The sequence below is a fragment of the Camelus bactrianus genome, chromosome 26, assembly GCF_048773025.1.
Source record: "Camelus bactrianus isolate YW-2024 breed Bactrian camel chromosome 26, ASM4877302v1, whole genome shotgun sequence".
NCBI classification, from domain to species: domain Eukaryota; kingdom Metazoa; phylum Chordata; class Mammalia; order Artiodactyla; family Camelidae; genus Camelus; species Camelus bactrianus.
The window spans coordinates 16,707,891-16,720,557 of record NC_133564.1 but is presented as its reverse complement, the minus strand read 5'-3'; the positions used below and the strand labels follow the sequence as shown (position 1 = coordinate 16,720,557).

Here is a 12,667-nt window from a genome sequence, read left to right as displayed (position 1 = left end):
AAAGGGAAGCCCCTGATATTTAAAAGCCTATAAACCCATTGTTTCCTCATTTCCCCATTTTTGTGAAAGGTATTTTTTTCTCCTTTCTACCTGTACTCTTGATCTTTCTTTCACAGGATCTATCAGTAATTCCTTATCTTTTTTCTGTTTTTAACCTCTACCTTCATATTGCCCCTGTCAGCATTTAACAGTTTAACAGTGCTCATACTACTCATCTTAAAAAAAAAAAAAAAAAAAGACTCCCTTGACTTACCTCTCCTTCCTGTTTGTCTTCTCTTTCTTTTCCCCTTCTTATCTAAGCTTCCTGAGAGAGATCTGCATTCCCAGTCTCTATTCCCTCAAGTTCCCCTGACTCCTCAGTCCATTACAATATGGTTTTGGACCCCATCACTCTACTAGAACCTCTCTCCCCAGGGTCATCAGCTCCATATGTCCAAATTCAGTAAAAATTCATAGTTTGCTTAACCTTTTGACTGCTTTTGAAATGGCTGACCACTGCCTCCTTCTCAAAGCCCACTGAGTTCTTGGCTTCCATTACCATTTCTCTTGGCTTCCTTTCTGTCATTTGTTCTACTACTTCTTAAATTTTCTTGCCAGCACCTCTTCCTCTGTTCATTCCTTAAATAGGATCTCTGTCCTAAGTTCTCTTCTCAACTCAATTTATGTATTTTTCTTTACAATCTCATCTAATCCTGTAGCCTCAGGATTTATATACATGTCATATAAATTATATAAAAGTGACTCCCAAATTTATATCCACAGCCAAGGGCTCTCTTGAGCTTCAGACCCATATCTCTTAACTACTTATTGGGCACTACCTCTTGAATGTATCATAGTCCAAACTTAACATGTCTGAAAATGAATTCATGATCTTCACTTACACCATCATGACCTGTCCCTCTTCCAGTGTTCGTTTATCTCAGTTAATGACACCCCTATCTACCCAGTTACCCTAGCCAGAAACCCAGGAATTATCCTTGACTACTTCTCCCTTACTTCCTACATCAAACCAAAAATCAAGTGTTGTATCTTTTACTTCTGAAATATCCTTAATCTGTTGCTTCTCCTATCTGTACTTTTACTGTCTTGATTAAGCCACCATTTTCTCTAACCTGGACTGTTTCAACAGCCTCCTTCCGAAGTGTCTGTTTGACTTTAAGTATTGTTTCCTCTCAGATCCCTCTAAATTAAGATAAAGTGCCTTTAAAAACACAAATCTGATGGTCACTACATGCTTTAAATCCTTTAATGGTATAATTAGTCAGGGTTCGACCAGAGAAGCCAAGCCCACAGGAGATACATACTAGGAGATTTATTGTAAGGAATTGGTTTACACTGGTTGAAGCTGGCTGGCCAAGTTCAGACTCCACAGGGCAGGCTGTCGGGTAGGGCAGGGTGGAATTTTCAGGCATGGGCTGAAGCTGCTGTCCACCGGCAGAATTTCTTCTTCAGAGAAGATTTGGTTCTGTTTTTAAGGCCTTTTGACTGATTGAATCAAGCCCACTCAGATTGTCTGTGGTAATCTCCCTTACTTAAAGTCAACTGATTATGAACTTTAATCATGTTTGCAGAATACGTTCACAACCAAATCTAGCAACACCTAGGTTAATGTTTGATGAATAGCTTGGGACTGTCAGGTTGACACATCAAGCAACCCATCACAATGGCTTCCTGTGCCTTTCAGATAAAGCCCTTATTTCTTAAAAGTGCCTGTTTATAGTGCCTGTCCAGCCTGGCATTCATCTTTCTGTCAAGCCTGGTCTCTCTCCCTTCTCTCACTTGAACTCTAGGCTTTAGTAAAATTGAGATCCTTTTATTTCCAGAATGTACCTGTTCTCTACCTGAAATGCTCTTTCTCTCTGGTTCTCTGCTTCACCTAGCTAACGCTCAGCTCATCCCTTCCTTAGGGAGCCTTTCCTCACCTTAGTCTAAATTAGGACATGTTGTTAAAAGTTCCCTTAATATCTTGTATTTCTTCTATCATAACATTCATCACATTTTATTGCAGTTTCTTGTTTATTGTCTGTTTTCCTTGCTATAGAGTAAGATGTCTTATCTCTGTATTTCAAGCATTTAATATAATGTCTAACACAGTAGGTGGTCCTAAAATATTTGTTGAACAACTAGAAGAATGAATAAATGTGGTTTTATTATTTTAATAGAATTCAGGTTAAATTTGTGAATATAAGATACCCATATTTAATTAGAAGTGTAAAATGTATTCCAAATCAAAAATATCTAACTTTAATTTTTCACTGTTATGGGGCATCCAGATATCTTCTGTTAGAATGGGTAATAGAATGGTAGCTTTTAAAAGTTCTTTTTATAAGCACACATACCCTTGTAGAAGACATGAGTTATTCATTTGTTCACTTATTAAATATTTGTTATGCACCTTCCAGACATTGGTACAGATTCTAGGGATACTGTGGTGAATGAGATAAACAAGATGCCTCCCTTCATGTAGCTTACGTAAGAGGTGGGAACAAAAGGCAGTCAATAACCAAGAAGTCAGTAAACCGGTAAGATAATTTCAGACCGTAACGAAGAAAGTAATAATAAAAGTAGTGTGGTATGACAGTGACTAGGACACAGGTGGGATTGAAGTGAAGTGTTAGGGAGAGCCTCATTTTATCCACCAATAGAATGAAAGTAGTTTAACTATTAAGAAAATACATTTCCCGTTCAAGAGAGCATGTGCATATTACATGTATGCATATCCACTTGTTCAATTTTAAAATTAATCTTTCTTTTTATAGATATAGAAGCTGAGGCTCAGGGAATTAAGTAAATCACCTAAGGCCACAAACAGCTACTAAGTGGCAGAGCTCAGATTCAGCTGTTGGCATAGTTAATCTGAAGCCGTGCTTTTCTCTCCTACAGCATACCACCACCCAGAGAGACGGCCTCTTGAGGAAAAGGGCCGCTTATGTCCCTGTTAGGTTTAAGCAATCTCATCTAATATTTTTTGAAGATTCTTTTTAAAACCTGTACTCTGTATCAGTAATAGTAATACACAATACATAATATTTCTATGATACTTTCTATTTTTCAAGGCACTTTTATTTTCATTATCTCGTTATCCTGTGACTACTGCTAATTAAGATAAAGAGACTTTACAGACTATTGGAGTGTTCAGAAAACTGAAATATGGAAGTTAAGTGATTTTGCCATGATTACAACTGTATAATGGTGGATATAGACTAGATTCAGTTCTCTTAACTTTTAGTCTGGTATTTTTTCCAGTATGTCTGTGAAAAAACCTGCTTATTTTCTTTTTTAAGAATTTATGAGTAAAACCTGAGAATTAATTTTAATTTCTCAGGCAAAGTGCCAAAGACTTATTCATTAGTACTGGTAACTTCACTGTTAAGAAATGAAAAAGAATAAAGTGTAACAAAGGATAAGATAAAAAGTGTTATGTGTCTCATTAAATAGTTGATTCTATCCTTTTTTTCCTAACTTCATGCAAGTGACAAAAAGGAACCCAAATACAAAGTCCCTGAGACGCTATTCAAATTCAAGTACTTAAAATACAAATATGTGACAACTTTATTCTTTGCAGCTTATGAGAGAGCCATTTTTGCTTGTTGCATTATTCTTGATGACATATGTGTTTGTTTTATAATTATCAAGAAATTAATAATGAAAATGGAAAAAACAGTTTTTCATGTTTTCACCGAAAGAAAATATATTCCCCTCTTTTCCAAAAGTCAGCTGGGTCTTACCAGCTTTGCAAAATGATGAATGAATGCCTTGTTCATTATTATTGCTCAAGTCATTCTTATTTATGCCAGTAATTCAAGGATTATGTTTTGATTGTTCTTGAGAGATGAAAACACTTTCTTGCTGATGAATAAACACTGCCACTTTTTAAATATTTGTATGCAAAATATCTTTAGAGCCATTATGAAATGCTTTGCAAAAGCATTAGGAAGCTGTTTTTCGAAAGGCACTTTTTTTCTCTACCTTTTCTTTCATGCTAAGCAGTCCAGTTGAAAGGCCTTTCAGAGTTAACTTGTTTAAGCAATACCAGTGTTTTAGTGTAATGAATAACTTTTTATAGAAGACAATCACACACAATTCAACGTGCCGGTATTTCTATTTCTGTGCACCACCAATGCAGGGATTCTGTGGTAGAATCTCTTTCTTTGAGAAAGCTGAAACGATCAAAACCCTGATTAACCTCTGATATTCACGTGGTGCTCTTGATCTTGAGGACTGCAGCAGTAACAAAGCATTAATGGCAGCCATATGCTTAGGGTATTGTGGGTATGGGTGACCCAAATGTGAACTTGGGGGTGACTGATGCTAACTGCTATTTGTTTCAGGTTTGGTGTGGAGATTACTGATGAAGAGTTTGAGTTGCTGTTTGACAGAATCCCCCTTGATGAAGATGGAAATGTCAGATATCTCCAGTTTCTTGGCCATGTTTGATTCTCGGTACTCCTTCACATTTTCTCATTCCTTAGTTGTTTTCTATTCTTGATGTTTTTAATTCAGAGAATGGACCTCCAAAAGAATTAGGATTATTTAAAATTTCTCTTAATGGATTTGTGTCTCATTTATTAGTCTTTTACAAGTGACAAAGATTTTCAAAAAGCAATGTTAACAAAAAAAGTAGAATCTTTTAACATTGATTCATGGCAATTCATTTAAAAATATTTAATACCTCAGTATCTGAAAATGGACATGAGAAGGGATAGTGTGACAGAGATGACAAGGGAGAGGAGTATAAATGGCAGAGTTAGAAAGAGAATTGTTGTGAGTGGCACAAGTCAGGTCCTGGAGATGAACTTTCCCAAGTTGAATTAAGCACCCTCTCACACACACTGACCTTTTGCCCACTCACTTACCTCCCAAGCACTATGCATTTACAGGACTCCTTACTGCTTCCTCCCAGTGAGTTCTAGTTTGGACCTTACATGGCTATTGCCAGTGGTTGTGTTAAAGGTAGAGCAAAAATGTTTCCTAAAATATTCCCAGTCTGTATTTCTCTGTCATGGAACCCAGGTTTTTACTCTTTTATGGATTTCACAGAGTAGTTCAAGACTTAAGTATTTAAAATTCTGATCAGTATTGACCATTATTCCTCAAACACCTTAAGGGATATTACAGTCCCAGGCATCTGCTGTTTTTGGCTGAGACCACTGAAATATGATCTCTTCTTCCTAAAGATACTTCTCTTCAAAGTAATTTCAGGAAATAACCATCTTCATCCCGTACAGCTCCTGCACCGTCCTCCAAATCACATACTGAACTTTTTAACCATGAAACTCATCTATCATTTCCTGTTAGCTCTTGATAGCAGAGGAGACCTGATTTGATTTGAAGGATATGGCAAGACACATCCCTCCAAAATTATTTTCCATCATACCTATCATAGAGACTGAAATTCTCACCTTAACAGACCCAGTTCTTGTAGTCAGAAGGTACTGGTGTGCAGAAGAAACCATTCAGATACTGATATCTCTGAGATGGGTAATACTTTAATTTGTCAGCCATTAATGCTTAGTTTAGCATTTCCCAAAGTGTACCAGAGGAACACTAGTTTCATAGGATGGTCAGAGCTCTTACCCTTTAAAAGTTTCCCATGGCCAAATAAGTTTGGGAAACTTATTAAATAAAGTTTCTAATGATATAAAAGTCGAATGAATCTTTCCTAAAACACTTCGCATAGCCTTTAACATTGCTAGCATGTGTCCTGAATCCCCAAGAGAGAAGAAACAGATCCTAAGACAAATAGTTTATGTCAGTGATGATCCCAGGAAGTACTGGTAAGGTGTCAGGAAAGGGTGCCAGGGAGGGGAAGGAAGCCAATTTAGGATTCATTAATGAGCAAGTTATTGGTGTGGGCGTCTGGGGGCTCTCTCCCACCGACGACCTCTGGGAAACTGTGCAGAACCGCCTCAGAGCTGTGCCAGCTGAGGACAAGGAAGCTGGAGTAGATCTCCGTCAGCTCTCATCAGCCATGGGGTGAGGATTTCTCCTGGCAGCATAATACCCTGGCTCTGCGCAGAGGCTGGCACAACATTCTCCCAGTCAGAGAGTGTCCTCAGGCGGAGTCATAGATGCTTACAGTGGAAAGCCCTCAGAGTGAAAGGGAGCCAGGGGTGTTGAGGAGATACTGGTAGGCCTTATCTAAAGGTGGCCTCTGCTGCAGTGAGATTTCGTGTACAGCATTTCCCAGACTCACCTGGCCTTCTTTCATGGAGCATCGCAGAGGCTAGTTACTTGGGAAAGCTACCATAGTTAGATAAATTCATCCACCAAGTAGTCATTATCTTAGAAAGTCAAGGTCAGGTGCCTGAGAATGATGTGAAGGAAAGCAGAGTTTTAAAAATATGGAGCCTATAGAGAAAGAGAAACACAAGCAGGATGCCGAACACTCAGAGGCAGCAGTATCAGGGCACTTAGGCTGAAGTGTCAATGCCAAAGGAACGGTGAGGTGGCGAAGGAGTGAGGTAGAGGGGTGATAAAGATACAGCTGGTGTCAGCCTGGCCTGTTCCCTTCAGTTTTTGGGTGGGTTAGTGTTAACGACAGGAGTCAGCTCTCTTAATTTTTATATTCTTGATTTAAGATACCATGTAACACTGTAACTTCACTGTTGATATCAACTAGTGCTTGTACTAATCCGATATTTGGCATTCCTTACCTCATTATTATTCCTGTCTTGCATGTGAGAAAACAGATGTAGAGAAAGATTAAGTGGTTTTCCCAGATTACATAAACCAGTGAGTGGACACTGCCAGTAGAACTCAGGTCCATCCGATTTGGAAGTTCCCAGGGTTCCACTTTTCACAGTACATCTCTGAATTACCCAGCAAGAGTGGTTCTGTTTAACAGCATACCCCACATCATGCTAAGAGCTATGCATGCATTATTTCTTTTAACGATAGGGACCATTTGTCTAAACTCTGCTTAAATTCACTGATTGATTGCTACCTGTGCATCTCCTCTGCCAGCCAGGATGATTATATTTATTTCTTGGTGTTGTGGAATAAGGGGCCCTAAACTGGGTTTCTGGAGACTTGGGTGACAGTAGTTAACAGTTTGGACTTTTGTTTAATAACTTTATGACATTGGTCAAGTCTTTAATGTTCTCTTGCTCTGGTTTTCTCATCCATAAAATGAAGTTTAGATCAAAAGGTCTCCAAAGTGCTTTCTAGGTCTAAAGTTCTACTTGAAGCAGTTTATATTCTTATAAATATTAACAGAGATTTAAAGAGGTCATTTAATATTCTTAAATGATACTGTAGTAGAAACATGTTTCCCTTGGAAATCTGAAGAATTAATAAAACATAACATTGAAATCACAGTATTTTAGAATTATCAGATGAAAATCAATACAATAAATATGTATTGAGTATTTTCTGTTTTCAATGAGCCAAGCACTCTTGATTTGGGAAAACAAATATTTCTTTTAAAGAAATTATTTCTTTGCTAATTTTGTCACAAAATCTGCATGTGACTTAGAACTTTTTTTTTTTTTAATATATACGTGTGGGGAGGAAAGGAACAGAGCTGTCAATAATTTAGGAGAACAAAGAACTGTACAGAACAGTATATAGAACAGTTAACGGTACCAGGAGTATTAAAAATCCAAAATTCTGTATCACTTTAGATTATTTTTTTAAGCTTCTTTGTATGTGCCATCTTTAGTGCCCCAGTTTTTAAGGATATACAGAAATAACCTTCTTAAAGAACCCAATTAAAATTAGTATGCTTTGATCAAAATAGGTTGTTTGGGGAAAAAATGTGGCCAAAAAATGACCACATCCATTAAAAACAAATGAATGGTAGACTTTGTGACTTGATCTCACCAGTGTAATTCCCAAGGAACCAATGGAATTGTTTCTCTGGGTTTGTGACTTAGCTCATTCATTTTACAGGCAGCTGTCCCACTAAGATACCATCTCCAAGGGCAGAATTCTCCTTCCAATGTACATATATGGAGTTAGGGACCAACCTAAGAGCCCTTTGGAAAATGGGACTGTCCAGACTTTATGAAAGCCTCCATTAATTCTGGGAGACTTTGCATTTGCCAAGTTGTCAGTCATCCAACCTTGGCTGTTTGTAAGACAGAGTGCTTCCTTTTGGATAAGAACCCTATATTCGTTTCCTGGGGCTGCTATAACAAAGTACCATAAACTGGGTGGCTTAAAAATAACAGAAATTTATTCTCTTATCCTTCTGAAAGCTAGATTTCTGAAACTGAGGTGTCAGCAGGACCCTATTCTCTCTGAGACTCTGGGTAGAATCCTACCTTGTGTCTTCCTAGCTTCGGGTGGTGACAGGCAACCCTTGACCTTCCTTGTCTTACAGCTGCATCACTCCAGTCTCTGTCTCTGTTGTCACATGATGATCTCCTTGCATGTCTCTGTCTCTATAGCCACATTTTCCTCTTCTTAGAAACCAGTCATATTGGAGTAAGGGCCAACAGTATAACCTCACCTTAACTAACTGTGCCTCCAACTACTATATTTTCAAATAAAGCCTCATTCTGAGGTCTGGGGGTAAGGACTTCAGCATATACTTTAGGGGGACAATTGAACGCACAACAAATCCTGTTACAGACCCAATGTGTTTGGTGTCTTACAAATTTTGTTGGGGGAGGGCACAAATGAGAGTGAGTTCCCATGTGTTCTCTGATGACAGCAACAACAGGAGCTAACATTTAATGCCCCCCAGTTGTCAGGCACTAAATACTAACTCATTTCATTCTTACAATAACCCTAGTAAATATTTTACATGTAAGAAACCTGGGGCATAGAAAATCAGTGCCCATTGTCACCCAGTTAACAGTGGTGGAGCCAGTCTGCTAAGCAGACTGGCTGATTCCTAATACTACCCTGCCTCTGTGGACAGTAAGTACGAGCAGTTATATCTGCACTAACCAGTAAGGCTACTTGTCACTACTGAGCATGTAAAGTAAAAGAGTCAGAGATTCCAAGGAAATAATATTTTCTTGCCATTTATTGTTATTATTTTTTAGGCTTGAGTTGAACATTTATGTAAGTGTAAAATACCAGATTTCTAAGACTTAGCATTGAAAAAGGAATGTTAAAATATCCCATTAATGATTTCTCTGTTGATTGCATGTTTAAATGATAATTCTTTGGACATAATGGGTTACATAAATTATTAAATTAATTTTACCTTTTTAAAAACCTTTTTAAAATGTACTATTAGAAACTTTTAAATTATTTTTGTGGCTTACAGTGTATTCCTATTAGACAGTGCTGAATTAGACAGCAAATCTTTCTAATTAGAGTAGGCAGCATAATGGAAAAAAGGAATTATTTTAGTCATTGTGACTCCAAGTAAATCAGTTCTTAAAATTTCAGTTCTTAAAGTTTCTCTATCTGTAAAATGTGATGGAAAACTTAAATTTTCCCCCAAAATTGAATTACCAAATTGAACAAAAGTAATTATGAATCATTTTCTTTTAGCAAATTGATGTGTAGCTTTGAACTCCAGATACACAAAATATTTCTGTGGTATGGGGTCACTGTCATTCTTGGCTTTACAATTTTTTAGAATAATGATCATTTTCTTTAGCATAGATCTGTGAGGTGGCAAGTACAGCTATTGTTGTCTCCATTTTATAGACTTAAAAACAGATTCAGAGAGGTTAAGATGCAGGTCTCTCATTCTTAGCTCACACTTTTCTCATTATACTTTCCCGATCATGGAAATTATAGTTAAATTTTAGGTCTGGTGGTGTTCGGCTATGATTCCCCTCAGGAATGGTAGACAAAAATAGGTAAGCCAGATGAGGTTAAAGCTTCTATGCTTTTAATTAACATGATGTATTATTTTGTGTAGCCAGTCTGGACATAAACCAGAATCTAAGAACCTTCACTCTAAAGTTTGCTGTGACTGTGAAGTTGCCATAGTGGCACCTTCATATGAATAAGTTCAAAACTATAATCACTTAAAGAGGATAAGACATTCCAAGCAGTCCATGTTTTTTGGCTACTTATTGTTATTATTTTTTAAATTATTATTTTAAATGTCCAAATGTTACAGAAGTGTATTATATAAAGTCAGAGGAAGATTTGGAGATGCCCTCACCATCTTCCCCCAAATCCAGCTTCAGAAATAACTGGCTGATTATTAATTTTAACATGAAAGAAGTCAACACATTAAACAGTCTTATGGTTCTAAAATTTTTCATAAATTGTCATAGCGTGCAATATAAACCTCTATATTGAATAGAAAATATTTTTTTAACATTTGACATTTAACATACAATTTATTTGTCTTCTACAGCCATACATTGGTTAAATGTATATATCTCATATTCATCAAAGATGGCATTTCTTCTAAAATTATATGTAATTTCCAAAAGATTTTTTTTGGAAACACTAAAGAAAAATTGATTTAGAACAGTTATCTTCTCCAGAGATACTTGTTTTTTAAAAAATCATATTTTTTTATGTCACAACTTGATTGTGTGCTGAGCATGGCTTATTAAGTGTTTTAGAAAGATTATGTGGTCTCAGAAATATAGGAGAGTATCTGTAAAATTATAGTAGCTATTGGTTTTATTGAGATATATTTTAGAATACAGAGAAATGGCATTGCTTTAAAATATTAGTAATCCATGGAAAAAAATAATTAGGTCAAGATGATGGTTAGCGTGTAGTTTCTTTATCTTCATTAATTCATTCACAAGTCCTTTGAAGTGTTAATGTAAACATGTTTATCCCATGCATATAATTATGTAAAAATCACAAATGCATTTCTTCTTCATAAAAGTCACTTTCCTTCTATTAAGGGGAATTGTCTGTGAATAAGTAGGTTTGAACCTTAGCGGAGTCCCACAATATAGTAAGCCCTAAGATTTTCTCTGTTGGAAAGTATTTGAGTCAGGAGAGTCTTTGAGTCATGTCAGAGGGGTAAACCACTGGTATCTCAATATAATTAAGGAGATTTTGGAAATTTATTTGGACAAATTCTCTAATTCTGTTACATGTTATCTGAGAGCAAGGGGACAGTATTTGCAAGTCAAATGGTGGAAGAATCTATTGTCAGACAATTAAAACATCTTCACTGAGACCTACCGAACTAACCTTTGTGTGGTCTTGTTCTCAGATGGAAATGGTTCCTAGAGACAGTTGACAGCATGAATTTTGAGACGACACTAAATGTGTGTGGGAACTTGCAAAAACAAATCTAAAAAAAGATTTAGGACTGGGGTTTTCTTTGCCACTTTTTTACCATGATGGGGTGGGAGTGGGAGCTGGGGCCAGGGGTTGGGGGAGGCTCCAGAAGGAAAGGTGACGTTAGAGATGCTGGTAAAAGTTAGTCCTGGTCAAGCCTGGGGTGAACAATGACACAGTGTTGTTGTGGGCTGCCTCCACGACTTAGATATTCTTCCCATGTCAGTATAATCACTACTGGGAGGTAGCTCGATTAAGGATTACCATATCATTAATAGTATCCATGACTTTTGTTCAAAGGCTACTTGTGCAATGTTGCCTTGTGGATGAAGCGCCGTAATCCTCTGAGCCGCAGCTGTAGAGAGGGAGGCTCCTCAGAGCCGCCCACACTGACTTCCCTGTCCTCTCGGATCAATTCTAAAAAACAGACAGAAACAACAGTCAACTCAAAGCCAGAAAAAAGAAACATCCATTCTACATTTCCACATTCATCCCCAAGCTTCAATCCCTGCCAGTGTCTCCCATTCAACTCTTCTCTAACATCCAGATCACCACTCGGATGGTGGCCAGATTAAAGGGGAACAATGCAGTTTTAAATGTAAAGTTTGCATCTAATTTTTTTTTTCTTTGCATGAGAAAAAGCACATTGATTCTATGTGTCTGTCTAATGCTTAGCCTGTAGTTTGTCAGGTCTTATTTTCTTTGGCAACATGAGGCATGCTTGTGTCTCTCAACTGTCTAGGGCTTCTCAGTGTATTTGGTGAAGACGCTTAACTTTGAAATTTGTACTTGAGTAGAAAATTATATACGTAGGTAATAAACAGTGGGGGTTTACTTCATTAATATTGCTGTTAAGAAACTTCTGTTTCCAATAGGTCTGAGCACTGAGAGAAAATTTAAAACTTAGCAGTAGTTTGAAACCTAGGTATTGGGGGTTGGGCAGAAGAAAATAACTGAGTGAATCACATCTGGTAAAAACTCGAGGTCGTAGAAGACAGGAAAGAGTGAATGTAACTTTTCAAACACATTACCATTTCATTTCATAAAGTTTACCCCCTCAGAAAAGGAAAAGGGGGAAAAAACCCATTTATTCATTTGGCATAGGAAAATGTAAACAGTAAAATGAAGCCTAGAGTTACGTTTCTTGTTTTATACCTTAATAATCACACTTTTATTCCAAATTGAAATCAAGTTTTGCCTTGCTTTACTCATAAACCATTATTTAGAAGAGTTTTAGTTTTACATTTTCATCTCATTGTTTCATTTAAAAATCACTGTAACATTATTTTTATAAAAAATAAAACAACTCTTTTATCTATCCAAAGTTGTTTTTCAGATGAATCTATAAAAATATTTGGATTATTGCCTTTGAATCAAAATGTCTTGAGTTATTTCCCATTGCCCAAAGAATTATGTTTCTGTAGAGTATTTTTTTTGTATCTTGCTTAGTGGTAACACCCTCTTTTCCTATCTGTCCCTTTTTCTCTGACATTGACCT

General features: G+C 36.9%; 1 long non-coding RNA gene across 1 annotated transcript in view; it reads left to right on the top strand.

The window, feature by feature from the left end:
• The window catches only part of LOC123616357 (uncharacterized), a 35,961-nt gene extending 23,518 nt beyond the window's left edge, over window positions 1–12,443 (top strand). The window contains exons 3-4 of the long non-coding RNA XR_006724327.2: window positions 4,332–4,443; window positions 11,470–12,443. This is a non-coding gene — a long non-coding RNA (uncharacterized LOC123616357). The remainder of the gene's footprint in view (window positions 1–4,331; window positions 4,444–11,469) is intronic.
• Window positions 12,444–12,667: the final 224 nt, after the last annotated feature.